Source organism: Bactrocera neohumeralis, chromosome 2 (genome assembly GCF_024586455.1).
Source record: "Bactrocera neohumeralis isolate Rockhampton chromosome 2, APGP_CSIRO_Bneo_wtdbg2-racon-allhic-juicebox.fasta_v2, whole genome shotgun sequence".
NCBI classification, from domain to species: Eukaryota; Metazoa; Arthropoda; class Insecta; order Diptera; family Tephritidae; genus Bactrocera; species Bactrocera neohumeralis.
This window is the reverse complement of record NC_065919.1, coordinates 12460869-12480942: the sequence shown is the minus strand read 5'-3', so window position 1 is coordinate 12480942 and position 20074 is coordinate 12460869. Positions and strand designations below refer to the sequence as shown.

General features: G+C 31.5%; 1 protein-coding gene across 2 annotated transcripts in view; it reads left to right on the top strand.

The window, feature by feature from the left end:
- The first annotated feature begins 1038 nt into the window (after positions 1 to 1038).
- The window catches only part of LOC126751812 (bromodomain-containing protein DDB_G0270170), a 198072-nt gene continuing 179036 nt past the window's right edge, over positions 1039 to 20074 (top strand). For both annotated transcript variants that reach the window (XM_050462363.1, XM_050462359.1), the window contains exon 1: positions 1039 to 1642. The gene's annotated coding sequence lies outside the window, so the exon portion shown is untranslated. The remainder of the gene's footprint in view (positions 1643 to 20074) is intronic.

Genomic DNA, 20074 nt, shown 5'->3' with positions numbered 1-20074 from the left:
TGTATATGTGGAGCAAATGCTAAACGCTGAGCGTGGAGCGTGAAGCGTCTGCGTGTATGAGTGTTTGTGTGTGCGCGCGAGTGTGAGTGTGTGTTTGTGGTTTGCCGCATCGGAGCAGCTTGTCGTCTGATAACTCATTAGTATGCCGACGCGTTCCAAGCGGTACGGTGCGTTTCACAAACGGGGTACGAACAGTAGCAACAGTAGCAGCAGCAGCAGCAGCGGCAGACGAAGCGTCCAAGTGGCAGACAAGTGACACAGGCAAAATCGAATTGCAATTGTACAAGTCGAAGTCCAAAGCGAAATCAAAGCCAATAGTAACAACAACAACAAACCGACAACTTTTTCAATACGAAGCGCTAACGAAGAATGAACGAAATTTCAAAACACAAATTATAGCAGAAAATTAGTAAAAAATATAGCGCGAAAAAATATAACCGTTCGTCAACTGTTCGTAAACGAAGTTTATTAGTATTTTGTTTTTTTTTTTTTGCTTTTTGAAAGTGCAATTTGCAACTGTGTGTTGGTGCTTGCGTGCTTTTGTGAATACGCGATTCGATTTTTGTTTTTGTTTTTGTTGGTAAAGCCTACATTTTAACAACAAGTACCTAAGCGGCTCAGACACGCGGTTCAAGTGGCAAAAGCGCGCGCACGCAGTTCCAAAGCCAACGGTGTGCATCTAGCTGGAGAGCGCGATCGGGTCAAGCGCGCCATACCGCCCAAGAGAGGCTGTGCCAAGATTACCAGCAGCGCAACAACTACAATGTGTGCAATGCCTCAAGTGCGCGTTGCGCTTATGCGACGAACTTTTAATGCATGAGTTACGCCGATTCAAAGTTTCGAAAAAAATCCGAAAAAAGTTTCATAAATATTAAAAAAAAAAATTGTATAACGAAAATAAAATTGTAAAACAAAAAATCCAAAAAAACAAAATTTTTTGTGCTAATTAAAAAATTAGTGTTCGAAAGTGAATTTCGCAAATTTTTTCCAATACAAAAATTTTAACTTAGAAATTCCGAATAACAAAAAAACCAAAAAAAGTTTGTGTAAATTAAATTCTATATATTATGCTAAATGTTGTTAAAACTTAGAAATTCCGAACAACAACAACAACAAAAATATTTGTGTAAAATAAATTCTATATGTCATGCTACATGTTGCTTAAGAAGGCAAACGACGAAAAATAAAAGCGTGCATAAATATTATAATACGAAAGTGCACTACAACTCGAAAGTAAAAGGAAAAGCAAAGTGCAAGCAACAACAACAAGCTGCATTAATATTTGCTATTTGTGTGTAAAAAAAAAGAAAATAAAAGCAGGCAACACGATGCCAGCAAAATTGTCACGCGTTAAGCGTCTGTGTGAAAATGTGAAAATTCGAAAGATTCCGCCCAAGTGTCTGCTCGTCGTAGTGTTTTGTGCAATTGTGTAATCATTTGCGAAGATTGGCTGAAAATTTTCAAAAAAAAAAAATTAAAAAATATACAAAATTGATTTACATAAAAGCAAAAGTGGCTTTCTGTGGCCAGCAAAGTGCAAATAAAATAGCAAACTAAATTCGGGATTTATTAACTACCGGCGTAACTAGCTGGCGGTGCGCCAGTCACGAGCGGCAGATTGCAGCGACGAAAGGGAAAAAAGGTAGGCGCACGAAAGTTTTATAATATTTTTGTTGCTATTTTTTTTATACAAATATTTTTTTATGATATTTTTTTTAATATATTTTTTCGATATTTTTTTATATATTTTTTCGATATTTTTTTATATATTTTTTCGATATTTTTCCCAATAATTCTACATACAAAGTGCGCACACAACTACAAACGTATGCAAAATGCGTGTCATTGTTACGCATGCAAACGCATAAGTAATGTTTGTTGCTGTGCTATACTTTTACGCCGTTATCTCGTTCGCGACAGCAAATTATTGTATAATTTATGTAATTTTTCACCAAGTCACATTTTATATTCTAGTAGATTTCACTTGTCATTTGTCTCTTTTTCCTGCTCAATTACATAATGCGAATGTGTGCGCGATAACGTACGTGCATACATACATACAAATAAACAAACATATCTATGTGCCAGATATGCGCGCCTTCCGTCGGTGAGTGAGCGAGCAGAGCAAATGGGTGTATGAATGAATTTTCACATTTAAGCGAATTTCATGTGGCTTTGGATGGCATTTTGTTGCTGGTTTTTCACTTATATTTTTTATATTTTTTTCAATTAATTATTTCTTTCGTTTTTTATTTTTATTTTAAATATATTTTTTTACTTTATTTTTATTATTTTTTGGTTTTTCATTTATATTTTTTTACTTTACCTTTTTTAAGTTTTTATATTTATGTTTTTTGCTGTTTTTTTTTTACTTTTTTTTAATTTGTTTTCGTTTTGTCGTGCTTTGTTATCTTTGCGCCGCAAGTGGGGAGTTGTAGCCGGGCGAGAACTGACATGTCTCTACTTTGTAGTTAGAGCTGTTCACATAGCACACACACGCTTGCAATCAAACACACCTACAAATAGGCGAGCAGAAGATTACTGCTGATAATTTAAGATTTGGATAGGCCGCTAAGTAGGCAGGCATGCAGTTGCGGATATGCACACATATGCTTGAACATATATCAATTTGCGTGTATGTGCGTGTGTCTGCGTATATGCAGTCATGTGTGCTGCTAACTATCTAGTGCAGGAGTTATGCAACTGCATACGGCAATTTAGGAGCTTGACGCGAAGGTTTTGATGTCTGCTGCGAAAGTAGAAGACTTTTTATTTATTTTTTAAAGACTAAGAAAGTAAATATTTTTCTTGCAATTTGTATTGATAGAATATTTTTTTATTTTTTTTTTTCAATGTGGAATAGAAAATGATACCATTATTGATAAAGCAGCTAAGTGCTGGTAATTTTTTCTTAAGGGGTTACATGTGATTCCTCCTGTAAAAAACAGCCTTTTTGAATAATTTTTTCTCATATAAAATATGAAATGAAATTTTTTATTAGAATTTTTTATTGTTATAAACATACACTATTAAAAAAGAAATCTGAAATTTTTGGAAAAAAAATATTTTAAACCCGGCCACTGTGACGCCATTACCGGTGACCGCTCGGAAAAAAGATACGCGCGCGTTGGCAGGATGACCCGTTACAGGATCATCTAAACTGAAAAAAAGTGTTTTAGTTAAAACTTTAACTTAAAACTTGGACGAAGGAAAAAAAATCTGAAAATTAGATTTCTGGCAGATATATTTACAAAAGAATGAAAATTTCAGTGAAAATTTCGCGACATTTTTTTTCAAATAGCTCTAATCGAAAAAAAAAAATCCTTTATCAATGTCTTTAATAATTGTGTCTCAAAGACAAGGGAAAAATTTCATGAAGATTGGTTGAGTAGTTCTCGAGAAATCTTATCAACAGACTTCAACAACACAGTTTCGAGAAAAACGCGTTTCAACTTTGTGGCAAATGCCGGTTCTAAAGAAATCTTTTGATTTGTTGTAACAATTTCTATCCAGGTGTTATTGGTTCTCCAATAATTGGACTGCAATTTCCAGCTGCGCTTACTTATAATTTTTTATTTATTTTTCTTTTAATTTTTTTTCTGTTGTTTTTTTTTGTTTTGAAAAGCTTAAATTGTTTGATTTAAACGCATATCTGAAAAAAATCTAATTATTTCAAATAATTAAGAATATGGTTTGCTAATCGCTCTTACTTACTTACATACATACGTAAGTTTGTGAAATCTATTGATCGTTGGTTTATTGCTTTATCCAAAAAATTAATAAAAATCATATTTCATTTTATATCGTCATTATCTATCTTAAAATCTTTACAAAATACCAGCAATTCAATATTTTTCCTAAAAGCTTTAGAAAGTAACGCTTATCGATTTATACTAAAAGCTTTCAAAAATACTAGCGATTTTCCGTAAACACTTGGGCTATAAGGTAGTCATTTCTGGTATTATTAGTAGACACGAAAAACTCACAAAATCCTATAAAACTAAATATCAAAATTGAATACTAAAATAAAGAAAAGCTTGCTTACTGCACACCAATAAGCTACGCGAGGCTTATGGCCAGCGATAACATATCATGTGAAATAGCCTCAAGCGGCAATGTCTTTGACATAATTATGACAAGCATGCTTACTTTAAGCATTTAAGTTTAATAATAGTCCATCGCTCAGTGCGAACTGCTGCTTTAAGCCAATTTAATAAGCCGCACTCACCTCACTAAAATGTTGCATTTGACACCAACAAAAGCAACCAGAAAAACTGTTACGAACTAAGCACTTACAAATGTAAATAAGTATGCATGTATGTATGTGTGTACTTGCATATACATATATAAACAAGCACAATTGACTTTCGCTCTCGATAGCGACACGCCAATAACCTCAACAATAATACAAAAGTCACACAAAAACAATAACAATGAATTAAAACAAACAACCCAGTGACAAGCGCAGACAGATTTTGACTCACAAAGCTATGTAGGTATATGTATACAAACATACGTACGAGTGGACAGAGGAAATATGCGAAAATCCAATATTTCGCACAGTTACCGAGTGACTTAGATTCTTGAGCGCGCGCGCCAACTACAAAAGCGGACTAGCTTCAGAGCTTGAAGGCTCGGCTGACTGACTATGTGTCTGGTATATCAGGCTTGCCGCATATGGCCGGCATGCGACACTGCTTACATATGTACATACATATTCACTTATAAAAAAATTAAATGCGGTAGCACGGTTGTTAGGAAAAAACTTAAATGGAATCAAAACAAAAGCGCAAAATTAATTTTTTTGCATGGAAGCAATAGAATGTGAAACTGGTAGGGGAAGCGGCAGCGGAAGATGAGTCGAAAATAAAGCGAGCTAAATTAAAAGTCTTTTTCTTTATTGGCGTAGACACCGTTTACGCCGTGCTCCACAAAGTCTCATCCGAAGCTGTTCTTTCTTTCCTTTCATTGGGGATTCCCAAAACCCAGCGCTCAACCCTGGCGAGGAGTTAGCCTAAAAATTTATTGGGGATTACAAATAGTAAACTTGTTAAACTATGTTTTAAAGGGTATTTTATGTGCACACAGCACTCTTATAATCAGCTCCTGTCAAGACCTGCAACAAAATAATCAAGAGCTCCAGATATAGGCGCACACAAAAATGTCTGCATATGCGGAAATAACACTAACTAATGTCTTATACGATACATATGTACATATAAATATGTATATACATACATATGTACATACATATATGTATATACATATACATATATAACATGTATGTATGATAAGCACACTTCGCTTGTATTATATATTACGCGATTTGGGCTTTTTGTACGCTTATCGCATAATTTCGCCGGGCAACAACCAGCCCAGGCCGCTCGCCTTAGCAATTGACGTGTATGGCGACCGTAAATCGGCACCTGACTACAAACAAAAAACAATAACAAAACTTTTTTGGTAAATATTTGCTTGGCATATTTGCCCTTTGTTCGTGCGCCATCCCCCTTTTTTCCACAGTTTAGCGAATTTGCGCTCACTGTGCTCGCATAATAGAGCGATTGCCGCTTATTTGTTGAGCTACTTTACATGTCATATGGCAAAATGAAAATAATTTGTTATTTTGCATTTATTATTAAGAGCTGTGCGCACACAAACACACATACACATGCGCATATCTATCAAATTGTTTGCTAGTTTCGGGTTCAATAACTGCTAATCATATTTGCAAGTGATGGAAGGAATATTTGTATATACATACATACATATATACACACAGACGTATATACGCGTATTTATTTGTGCTCTTATAGAATTTAATTTGCAATAATAACTCGAAAGTAGTGAGAAGTTATGAAACAAATTTGAATGATAAATTTTGTCAGCGGCGAATTTTAAATAAATTAAGCGAGTAATAAGACAGTGACGTTGAAGATTTGAGAATTAAACTATAGAGCTTTTTTCTGTGCATTATTATTTCAAAAATAACACGTGAAAATTCGAAAAAATGTTTATAAAAAAATTTTTGTTAAAAACGTTTTCGCTTGCGTTGGAAAGGTGAGCTTTTAAGCTACATTTCAAAACAAATTAAATTTGAGGATATTGAAAAAAAGTTACTGCTGTTCAAAAATGAGTGAAAATAATGAAGAAATTTGCTATATTTTGAAATTTTTGTATAAAAAAGGGTAGAATGCCACGCAAGCCACCAATGAAATTTGTGAAGTTTACGGGGACGATGTTGTATCAGTTCGTGTAGCACAACAATGGTTGAAGTTGAAGTTTGATTAGAAATACGCAAAGACTTTTTCGACAACCCAATATTAAACATATCATTGAAATGTCTCTAGCAAAGACAATGTCGACAAAAATAACTAAATATACCCCAGTTATCTTGCCATATAGCACTACAAACACATTTTTATTTAGTATACATATTCACATACATACTATATATACACATACATACGTATGTATATATTTACAACTACACCGCAATATCTACACACTAATCAGAAAGCTTGCTTTCCGCGAATGTTAGGCAAAGGCAAAGAAGACGTTAAAAATTACGGTCGAGCCTATTAACTGAGTTTATAAGAGCATTTCGGCCTAGCCACCTGTGTATGCATTATCGGCAGGTGGTCACGTTACTTAAGTTAACGGTGAGCAAGTTACTAGCTCTAGCGTGTGTACACTTAATGCCAAAACGTTGTTGGTATGAATTTGTATGCTTTCGCCAAAAGTTTCAAAAGCTTCAAATATTTCTAAATTTTTTAAATATTTTTTGTGTGTTTTCGAAGTGTTTTTTTACTACTAAGCTGATGATTAATAAATAATAAATATAAACATATTTTTAGCGACAATTTTGTTCGTCAAACCAAAGCTTCTGCTTTACTAAGTTATCAATCAACAAAAAACTTTGATCTTACAAAATTAACGGATTAATTCCTTAAGATTATGAGCTTAAGAAAACCATATATAATAGTACTTATAACTGAAAAACGAATATTTGTTTTAACAAATGCAAATATCTCATAAATTTATAGAAAAAGAGTCGCAATATAGTTTTATAAATCAATTTTTATCAAAGTAAATCTGACAGACTATAACCACGTAAGCGGTGTCTACGCCAATAAAGAAGAATAAATCTGACAGAATAAGAAAAAAATTGCTAAGAACACTCAGATGCTCCAGTTGCTTTGCAGTTGAGTTAGAATAGTGAGCTCTAGTCTCTAGAAATCTTTGATGTAGCTTATTAGCTTTGTCAATGAATAATATTCTAAATCGCAGTTTGCTTCTAAAAAACGTGGCTCATTCAACAAACCCCCACTATTTTTAGACACAAAACAAGATCTAATATCTAATTTATCTAATAATACCTTTAACAGGTGCATTCCTTATAGCACAAAAGGGTATACAAAGATTTGTATCTACATTTTGATCGATCACTTTATATGGCAGCTATATGCTATAGTAGTTCGATCTGTATAATCTATTCCAAGATTATAGCGCTACCTTGGATAATAAAACTAGTCAAATAGTTGTAATCGCAAAAAATATCCTTCATCCAAGTCTTTAAGAATTGTATATCAAAGACCTGTGTAAAACTTTATGAAGATCGGTTGATTAGTTCTCGAGAAATCTTGCCAACCGATTTTAGAAACACTGTTTCAAGAAAGACGCGTTTAAATACGGTGCTTTTAGCCTTGTTAGCCTCGAGTGCACAAGTTCTTAAGGCTGTATCTCCGAAACTATTACTGGGATCAACTGGAAAATTTATAATAATATTTTAGAGGTATTGTAGAATTTAATAAGACAATAAAAAATTCGATTTTTTGAAACCCGTAAATCCATGTAACCCCTTAAGTAGTGTAATATATGACAAATTTCTTGAAGATACCTTGTCAAAAAAAAAGTTTTCTTCACAAGAATTTGATTTTAAACCTTCAGTTTGTATGACAACTATACGCTACAGTGGTGCGATTTCAACGTTTTCGACAAATGAGCAGCTTGTTAAGCAGAAAAGAATGTGTGAAAAATTTCAGAACGATATTCAAAAAATTAATGACTAATTCCGGAATATACCGTATGTTTTTATATGGACGGAATTTACATATGCGACAGAGTTAGTAAGCACACCAAATGGCTGTAATTGTCTAGGGTGTAAAGCAAATCAAACTCAAATAATGTTATTCGATTTCAGTAGGCGAAGTCCAAAAAACTCGTCACAGACTTTGAAATGGTATTGCTATCTCCAGACACCTGTTTTTAAGTTTTTCAAAAACATAATTTTGTATGTAAATGTTAAATTTATTACTAAAATGTAATCTTGCAATGCTACGCACTACAAAATATACCTAAATTAGAGTGAAATTACGTAAGCGGAGTTGCGGAATTTTTTTTATTGCTGTTGAACAAGCTTTGAAATTAAGAAAAACAATTAAATAACATAGAGAATTATACAAATATATTGAACTTTGTAAATCACAAACGTTTTTGCACTTTCATCTTGTTATTGCAAGTGCTATTGATGCCTGGACGAACAGTTATAAATGCGATCACATAACAGGTCCGCACAAGCGTCTATGAATGAATGTCAGTTTGCCGTTTCGGGAAGTATGTATGCATATATGAATGAGATTTGCATATTGTTCTGCAAATTGTAAAGACTGTATTTTATTGTCGTTATTTTGTGATTTTTGCACCAATTAAGTTCACGTTCATTCCGGCGCTTGGTGTTTGCAGTCACGTAGACACCAGCGCACGTTTCGAACGTAATGCAAAAGTGCTTACGAAAGCGTAACAACAGGCTACATACACGCCAATGCATACATACGTACATATAGTATATATCTAGCAGATCAAATTAAAAGGCGGACAGACGTTCGCTTAGCACCACATTATTGCCACTCGCACACACTGACACACACGCGCGCCTTTCCACACGTATTGTAAGCATATCGTGTTCACAAGTCAATTGACAGCAGTTTTTCCACTATTTCCACAATTTAAGTGCTTGTTTGTCACTTGTCAGTTAATAGTTTTAATTCCGGAATTTCACCAAATGCAGAAATTACGATATTGCAAACACAAGTCGCTGCAACTCCACGAGAACTAATACAGTTATATGGAAATATATATTAATACGCCCATTCAGACGCTCTAATCAAGTGCGATAACGTTTTTTTAGCGGAGGATGACAGACGTTCGCTCTGTGTGTGGCGTCACAATGATCGTCACATTTCACGGAGTGTCCGAATGTTCATGACTGCAAGCACGTTCAACTCATGGGTGTCTCAACTGCTATGCAAACTCATAGCGCGACAATATATGGATAATTAATATTTTAACGGCATGAATTTGTGGTAGCATCCGACCTGCTGCCATACATATTGTATGCTAAGTTTAGTATAATTGTGGGTTGGACCAGTGTGGTTAGTAGAAAATAGCATGCAACTTTGTGGCAGTATAACGAACTATAGGTGTAGATCCAATATTGCGAAATTCATTGTACTGCTGTAAACTTTAGTGAGAATCCCAATGTGGTTATGAGAAAACAGTGAAACGATGAAACAAGTTAGCAAGAATATGAGAGTTTTGCGGTAGTGCATTAAAGTGGCGCATCTAGTTCTAGTTAACTCTGAGGAGGCTGAAGGAAGTAGATACTAGATCTGCCAACCTAAACATTTACCATCCATACTCTTTAGAGCTTCTAATTCTAGTATCTGTTGTAATAAGTATAATGGAATTTGAAAACCCAAATGTTGTACAATTTGTTGATTTAACTTAGTACAACTTTATACAACATATTGGGTTAATGACGTTTAAGTTAGGTTCCCTTACTTTTTTGCAATGCCGATTTTCACCGGAGAGAGAGTAGCTACCAAGGGTGAACGTATTATTTAAATCCGTCAAGTAGTTTCGGAGCCTATTTAATTAAAGTTACAATAATTTTTCATTATAAAATTAGCATAGTCTGCTCTAAAGATCTCGAAGACCCTTGGTGGCTAAGTGGTTTAACAACTATTTACATCGCTGTTATCGGTTGTTTGGTTCAAAATACGGAGCATAACGAATTTAACCTATATAGTTAGAAGGGGAAAAGGTTTTGAATGCAGCGGCACTTTCTGGGCAAACACGGCACAATAGACCCTAGGTCGCGGTGTAAATTTTGTTTACTTATCTAATCCCCATTTACTTATCTATCTTGGTAACCAAGTCAAATCTATAATTCTAATGATTTATTATTATACCCTTGCAACACGTTGCTAGAGAGTTTAATAGTTTTGTTCACCTAACGGTTGTATGTATCACCTAAAACTAATCGAGATAGATATAGGTATATATACATATGTGGCCTGGTCTACGGAAAGGGGGCTTAGGTGTCAAAAAAAGGAGAACAATTAATGAGATAACGAGAAACTGACGATTATTTTTAACACTTCCCAGAAAACTAGTTTTCGCACGTTAGCTCCCTTTTCGTAGACCAGGTCACATATATATAACTGAGCAGTATGACGAGAAAAGTTGAAAAGTTGAATGCAGAGACATTAAATTTTACACCCGAGGTGATATGAGAGAGCTTTGTGGTAGCCGGTGTGAAAATAGGACGATGGCCATGGCACGGCCCACGGGCAACAGCCACACCTACTTCCCGTATAGCACAATTTTAAATTACACTTGATTCGTTCAGTTTCCGATACACAAATAAAACTTTGCGTGCATAATGTCTTTAGTGTGTGCCATCTTATGACCAAAAATTGTTTAAATTCAATGAAAACTCTTCAAGATCCTAGGTACCGCATATGTAGACCCCGGTACCTATAGTTGACTTTTTATCGAAAATGTCGGTCAATGTGTGATATATACCTATGTATAATTGAAATTCAGAGATAGTACTTCTCTGACAATGGTACGTCGGTATGTCCAAAATGGGTTGAATCGGGCCAATAAATATTATTTTCGAACTTCGGGTTGACTTTGTACCGTATATATCGGCCAATATGTGTGTTATCTCAACGAAATTGAGAGAGTGTGTCTTATTCATAACAGTGTATCTTTGTGTTCAAAATAGATAAATTTGAGCGAAAACTTGGCCTAGCACCTACATAACCAATATCAGGATTTTCGAACATCCGGCTGACTTTACTTTATATGATTGGTTTTACACCTTGAGGTATTATTTCTCTGGCTTTGATACTTGCAAGAGTATTAAAAAATTCGGTTGCACCCGAACTTAATTCTTCCTTACTTTTTTTAAGATAATTTTTTATAAGATAACATTGGTTTAGTTAAATCATTGTGAATTAGCGAAAAAAGGGAACCAAATTAATTAGGGTATACAAGTATAAGTACAAGGTACAAGTTTTCGCCAAACGATTGTTATTGTTTTTGTAAGCGGTCTATTGGTTTTACCAGCCCACATTTGGGCAATCACGTGATCAGTCTAATAGTTATGCGTTTAGTGAGTGAGTGATTTGCGTTTGATGAACATTAGGGCGGGCAAATGAATGTCGGGGAATTTTGCAACACTCAAGTGCCAAGAATATACATACATATGTGGCAAAGCGAAAGCACACATACAAATACATGCACACAGTGGTTTGTATGTAAGTATATTATGCGTAGAGTGGGAAGTGCCGTAGATGCTTAGGCGCTGCGCTGCTGCTTGCGTAACGGAACTAAGGCTGAAATACTTGTAGTTTGTGTTTTTTCTAGCGATTTGTTTATGAAAACTTTCGAAAGTACCTGCAAACCAAATTAACTCATCAATCCAAAAATAAATGACTAAGAAATATTTAAAAATAAATGTTGCACACTTAGTGGTATATAGGATTTGAATAATGTTTTTTTACCAACTCAATATCCGCACTTTTTCGTTGAGCAATTTATTTTTCAATTGTCTGTGGTAAGGTAATGCCGGCGGAATTGTCACAGTGACAGTTCCTAATGCGCGCAGTGACGCTGGCAACATATTTCGCAAGCATTTCATGAGCCTAAATTACAAAATAGATACAAATAGGTGTGGTTTTGTATAAACAAATGTCATCTAAATATTTTTTTTTTATAGAATTTTGTTTGTTTTCTGTAGTGAGTTGTAGAGTTCATTAACATTGTGTGTAATCGGTTGCTTATGTTATCGCTAGCAGTTGCTCACTCTCGCGGCGTTATTTAGTATAACAAAATATACTAGATTTCCGTGGGCTCACATGTAGATATATATGTATGTATGTATGTACTTTTAGTATGTTATGTAGATATTTCGCAATAATTATTGTATTTAAATTTATAGCAGTTTTGGCAGCCACTATTTCACGCTCGTTTGCCATGTTATCGGCGAAAATTTGGAAGTATGTAGATATTGCAGGAATATACATACATACAAATATCGAAATATATGTACACTGTATACTTTTGTATTTATTAATAATGTGCTGCTGTATATAGTTAAACAAATAAGACAAAATGTTGCAAAGAAGCTACAATACTCTTCACAAATACAAGAGTTTCCATACAAGAATTTGATTTTGATCGATTAGTTTGTATGACAGGTGTACATATGCTATAGTGCTCCGATCTATATACTTTGTTTGGAGATTGTACCGTTGCTTTGGAAAATAGTCCAAGTCAAATTTCATAAAGATATCTTGTCAAATAAAAAAGTTTTTTAAACAAGAACTTGATTTTGAACGTTCAGTTTGTATGGCAGCTATGTATATGCCATAGTGGTCCGATATCGGCGCTTCAGACAAATGAGCAGCTTCTTGGGGAGAAAAGAACTTGTGAAAATTTTGAGATCAACACCTCAAAAAACTGACGGACTAGTTCGCTTATAAGTATACAGACACACAGCCGTACATACATACATATGTAAATATATAGCCATATCGACTAAACTCGTATATATTATATATATATTTTATAGGGACTCCGATGTTTCCTTCTGGGTTTTACCAACTTCGTGGCAAACTTAATACACGCTGTTCACCCTGAAAAAAAAAACTCATTAAAGAAAAAAAATTATTTGAAATATTTTTTGTAGGAAATGTTAATCGTCATGGCTTTGGTCCTTCATAATTTAAATTATATAAATACATACATAAGTTTCTACTTTATTTAGTGCCCAAATCTCACAAATATTTATGATTTCACGTCATAAACTGTTTTATTGCTTTTCAATGCGGGCTTACACAATTAAGCATTAATAATGTAGTGTGTGGAATAATTTTTGAAGACATCAAAATGGCAAAAGTCAATATTTTTTTTGATAACAGCATTTTATTAGTCTTTAATACGTAACACGAGTGAAATCACTTATTGTTGTTGCGCGCTTGCTGAGAAATTGGCAGTTGATTAAGTGCGTTCAGCGGCTATTTAGAAGTTTTCACATAACCTAATTTTGAATATGTCATTACAGACTTTAAGTCTGAATTTTGTTCCTTATTTGTCAGTGAAAAAGCCTACATGTCTCACGAGACAATTCTGCATATTCTGCTTATCGCTGTCGATAACGTATAGTCGATAGTTGCCATAATTGACTGATAACTGGCGAATGACAAGTGTGATGTTTTGCTCCAAGGCCTGAATTGAAGCAGGATTGCCGACGTAGACTTCAGACTTTACAGTAAAAAGTCTAACGGTGTGATTTCACACCATTTTGATGGCCAAACGACCAGACCAAAAAGTGAAATTATCTGCTCACTGAAGTGTTCTCTGAATAAATCCATTGGTTCATGCGATGTGTGGGAAGTGGCGCCGTCTTGTTGGAGCCAAATATCGTCGAGATTACGAGTTTCAATTTCAGGCATCAAATAATTGGTTATTATGGCGTGATAACGGTCGCCATTGACGGTTACGTTCCCACTGGCATCATTTTTAAAGAATTATGGACCGACGATTTCGCCCACCCACAAACCGCTGTTTTTCTGACTGCAATGGAAGCTATTGCATCTCTTCAGGTTGCTCTACGTCCCAAATGCGACAATTTTGCTTGTTTACATACCCATTGAGCCAGAAATGGGCCTTATCGCTGAACAAAATTTGGCACAAAAATATCGGATTTTCTTGGAACTCTTCAAGAGCCCATAGAGCGAAGCGATGTCGCTTGGGAAGGTCCAGCGGCTTCAGTTCTCGCACAAGCTGTATTTTGGACGCTTTCAAATCGAAATCTCGATGTAAAGTGCGTATGGTCGAATATTATTCAATAATTAATGGTGGGTCTCAAGGTGGGTGATGGTGTTGCGAATAGTACGCTTAGTAGACCATAAGTTCGTGAAATTTCGAAATAAAGCTGAACAATTTGTAAACGTTGTTCAGGCGTAAGTCCTTCCGATATGAAATGCCAGGTAATACTGAACAAAAATAACATGACAGCTTGACACGACTCACGTGAAATCTGTCAACAAAAGGCCATTGAAAAAAGTACCTCTTCTTGGATCACCCATTAACAGCACATTATAATTAATTAAAACTAGCTCACTGATTAATAAATGCATGAAAAAATTTGAATTTTCTACAAAACAAATAAAAACAGGTCGAGTTTAGTCAACTTGAAATTCGTTTTAGACATATTTGAAAGAAATTTGCATAGACAAGCGAACAGGTTGTGATGAAAAATGTAAGAGAAAAAAACCAAAAAAACGAATGTGCTTAAAGTCAGGTAGGCATAAAAATAGAGAAAACAAATGAATAGTAATAATGTAAATATTTTTTCCATTTTGGCACAGTTTTGAACCAAGTTTACGGCTAGCAGATTAACTTCAAAACAAAATATCTTAAAATAGTTACAATGACGCATTAGGCGCTACTCTCAAATGTCAACAGCTTTAGAGCATAATTTATAAAGCGATTTGCATATTTTTTATTTAGAAAACAGTGACTAAATAATTTTGCTAACTTTGTTGTGTTTAGCGCGGTTCAATGTTGAATTATAATGAAGAAGCACGCGACGAATAACATAGCAAAATGGAAATAGTCTAAATAATGCGCGCATCCAGTCAACATTAACGATTTATAGATTTCAGGTCAGAATATCTTAATAATAAACATATATTCAAAAATACCGTTATTGGAAAAAATTCTTCAGTTCTATTTTTAGTACGAAAACCTTCGATTCATATTATTTTCGAGTTTTCACTTTCGTGATTTTCACTTTCAGTGCCATGCTTTCTTTACTTACTTGCGACCGAATTCCAGTTAATCCAACTGAATGCGTGCGTGCGCCTTTGTTTATTTTTGTTGCACTTGTGATTACTCTATAATTTAAATGCAACTGTATATGAGTTTATTTTATTTTCGATTTCAATGCCGCAAATGCTTAACCACAAACCGTATGCCGCAACGTCAAGTAGCACGGATTGATCAGCGATCGAGCTGATCAGCCACCGTATGCGGGCAATAACCGAATTTCCGTGCTGCTGCCTAAACCGAAAACGCTGCGGCATGCAATTAACAAGCTCTTGACTTTGTTTCTTTTTTGTTTTGGTGAAGTTATGAGAAGCGCCTTTGAGGTAGATAAGTGGATAAGAGGGAAGCGGAAAGCGTACAGAGGGAAGAGGTGAGTGTAAGGAAGCTAGTTGCCGAAAAGTGTGGCAGGAAATGCGCGTAAAATATGCGTTACTGCAGAAAAAAAATTTCGGTAAAAAAATAATTAAAAAAATTTTTTTAATAAAAATATTTTAGAGAAAAAAAAATTTTTTTGATAAAGAAATAATTTTAAAGATTTAATTTTTTATAAAAAAACTTCAGAAAAAAACTTTTTTCGATAAAGAAATAATTTTAGTGCAGCCCTTTCATATTTTGGAAAAACAATTTTTTTTGATAAAGAAATAATTTTAAAGATTTAATTTTTTTTATAAAAAAACTTCAGAAAAAAACTTTTTTCGATAAAGAAATAATTATAAATATTTGATTTGTTTATAAAAATATTTTTTGGTTATATTGTACGAAAATAACGCTTTAATTAAAAAAATATTAATGTAACAAAAAGCCTGCTAATAAAAGAATTAGAGCGAAACCTCATTTTTGCCAAGCACATTTAAAAATATATGAATTTAAATTATTTTTTTGATAAAAATGCTTCAGAAAAAAATTTTATTGATAAATAAAAATAATTTTTCCAATAAAGAAACTATTTTAAATATTGGAGTTTTTTATACAAAAAACTTCAAAAAAAAAAATAATTTTTTTCCATAAAGAAATAATTTTAAATATTTAATTAATTAATTTAATTTATAAAAAAACTTCAAAAAAAAAAAATAATTTTTTCGATAAAGAAATAATTTCAAATATTTATTTTTATAAAAATATTTTTTGATTATACATATATTAGGAAAATTATTCTTCATTTAAGAAAATATATATATTATTTAAACAAAAAGGCTGCTAATAAAAAATTAGAGCGAAACCTGAATTTCACTAAGCATATTTATAAATCTATGACTTCTAAACGTTTTTTTTAACAAACTTACTTCAGAAAAAATTTTTATTTCTATACTGAAATAATTTGAAGTATTTGATTTTTTTTTTCATAAAAACCTTATAAAAATTCATTTTTTGGTCAAGAAATAATTTAAAATATTTTTTTTTATAAAAATATTTTTTCATTACATTTTACGAAAATAGTTCTTTATTTAAAAAAAAAATATTTTAACGAAAAGCCTGCTCTCAAAAAAAATTAAAAAGAAACAGAGAAACCTGAATTTCACTAAGCACATTCAAACATAGCTAAAATTTACAAGTAAAAAAAATAAATTTCTAATTTCATTTTCTCATTCTTTGTCTGCTTGCATTTCACTACATTAGCCTCCAAACTAATGCACGTTGACAGCAAACATTTTGCGCAAGACATTTCAGACACTCGCAGCAAACAAATATGTTACTATAATTATAAAAATCATCAGCAATTTTAATTAAAATTTCTTAAAATATCACAAATACATATTTTCGCCTTCGAATCCAGCTTTTTAAATATATTTTAAAGTAATTGCATTTCTTTTCGCACGCAAGTCTTTGCAAATGCATACAAAATGCTTGCGCCAGTGTGGCCAGCGTACTCAACTGTCATGTGTGACACTTCAATTAGATGCTTGACCCGCATTTGCGGCGAAAATCTGGCAAAGTGGCAAACGTTTCGTCTTGCGCGTACTTAAAAGAAAGTATTTGAATTTGTATTTAAATTTCTTTTGAATAGATGTATCTGGCATGCACATGTATGTGTGTGCAACTGTAAATGTATGTGTGAAGCATAGCTTCCATATTTTATCATTTTAATTTCTGCTTTTGTTTTTTTGTTTAATGAAACTTTTTTCTATTTTTTTTGCTTAATGAAAATTATTTATCTATACACTGTGGCTCTTTTGTTTATTTGTTTATTTTTGCACTTGAAAACCCGTTGAACTTCCTGGCGCAGAGATACAGCATACTTACAGTAATTACCAAAGGTTTATATTTAGAAAAAACATTTGTTGTTGTGAGTGAAAAAGGTGTTGCATATACATATATAGTATTTGTTTATGAGTTCTCTAAATAAAAAACAAATTTTAATTTTTAATTATTTTTTTCAAATGGAAAGCAATGAACTAAGCATGGTAAATTAAAAAAAAATTAAAAATAAATTTAAATAAAAAATTGAGCTTAGTACCTTTATTAAAAAAAAAATAAATAAATAAATAAAATATTATTATTTGAAAAAAACAAAACAAAATTAATTGAAAATAAATATTAATATATTTTTTGAAAAAAATAAAAATAAATACTAATATTTTCTTGAAAAATTTTAAGTAAATTTTAATATTTGTAAACATTTAAAAACTTAGACTACTCACTTTAAACAAATATCTAAAAAATATAAGTATAATTCGTCAGCTATCAAAATGTTGAAAATTTTTTAAAATTAGTAGTTTTATTTTTTCAATATGAAAACATATTAAATATATAATATATATATATATATATACTATATATACATATATACATATAAATTAATTTTTTTCTTGATATACCATATAATAGTCTTAGTCGTGCAAAGACTATTTCGAAAATCCCGTCCAAACCGTCTCAATACCAATGATTCTGCGCCTCTGTTTGTTTGGATTGGATTTTCTCTATGCAGCTCCAACCGTTATATAGATACACAATTTGGTATATACATATATATTTCCATTTAGTTATGTCTGGCATTTTTAAGCGGAAGCAATTGTTCAAGTATGTAAAATATTCCAATTGCTCGCGGCGCATGAAAGGGCGTGCAGCCGCATTAGGAGCCACACTAAGTACTTAGATGTATATATTTGTGTACTGTATGTATGTATATATTGCATGTGTACTATTTTAATTGAAGAAAGAAAGCACATGACAATTTAAGGGAAATCGTAAAAATAATACTTCCCGGGAGAATCGCGCTTCAGCACCTTGAAGGTGCGTTGGGTTGATGAGCGTTCCGCACGGTCTGTCTGTTTATTTGTGTGTGAGTGCGAGTTGGCCACAGAAAAGTCGAGCAATTGGCACGAGTGGTTTTTCTCACGTAAAAGTGACAGTGCGGATTTGTCACAAGGAGTTAAAAAAAAATTAATTTTAATGAGAAATTCTAAAAAATATGAAGTTATAAATTTAATTGCTTAAATTATGCATTTATTAATTCAAATATTGCTCTTAATTGTATATGATTTTAAATTTTTCTTTTTTTTCATTATTTAACTTTTTTGTTTTATTTTTTTTTTTTACAATTCTTCAAAAAATTTAATTTTTAAATTTTTTCATTACTTAATTTTTTTTTGTTAATTTTTTTTTCGTAATAATTTTTCAAAAAATTGTATTTAATATTGTTGTGGATTCATTTGTTTAAGCAAAATATAATATTCTTTAAATTTTTTTATTAAATAAAAATATTTTTAATTTTTACAATATTTTTTAAATTTTTTTCATAATAATTTTTCAAAAAATTTATTTAATATTTTTGCGAATTCATTTGCTTGAACTATGTTTATTAAATATATAATATTCTTTAAGTTTTTATTTTTTTATAATAAATAAAAAATATTTTTAATTTTATACAATATTTTTTAGAATTTTTTTTCTTGAAATACATTTTATGTTTATAATTTTCTTTTGACATGTAAAATGTTTTTTCACTATTTATCATGAACAGTTTTTATATTTTTTATTAAATAATTTTAAAATTATATACGTTTTAATTTATTTCGTTACTTAATAATTTTAGCAAATAATTAAAAATTTAAAAATAATTTATTGAAATTAAATTTTTATAATATATATTTTTTATTGCAATAAAGTTAATTTTTAAAATATTTTCAAAATTATATAATTCAAAATTATGTATTTAGACGCCACATGTACTATTTAATAATTTAATTTTTTTCCGTACTAATTTTTTTTACTGTTTTTGATAATAATTTTTCATGAAATATGATTTTTATATTTTTTACTTAAATAAAAACGTGAAATAATAGTTTTTAGAATAATTGTAAAAAATTCACATAATATTTTTGAGAGTAATTTTCCTTAAAATATTTTTTTTTTACATTATTTTAATTTTTTAAAGTATTTTTTATTTTTATTTCATTTCAAATTTTTTAAAACTTGATTGTTTTAATATTTAAAATTCATTTTTGGTAATAATTTTTTTTAAAATGTTATATTTTTATTTAGATATTATTTAATAAAAAAAAATTAACAAAATATTTTTGAGAATAATTTTCGTTAAAATGTTATTTTTGTTAATATTGTTTTATTTTGTAAGTTTATCATATATGTATGTCGTAATTTTTTTTATTTTATTTAATAACATTTTTCAAAATTTTGACTTTTTTTATTTTTTATTTTTAATTTTTTAAATTTATTTTTATAAAAGTTTACCTTAAAATGTTATTTGTTTTTATTATTTTTTCTCATCCTACTTATATAATTAAAAATTAAAGGAAACTATTTTTAAGTATAATTATAAATCTAGCATAACGTTTTTAAGGAAAATTTTACTTCAAATATGATTTTTTTCAATTATAATATAATTTAAAAAATTTCAGAATATTTATAACAAAATTTATATAATTTTTTT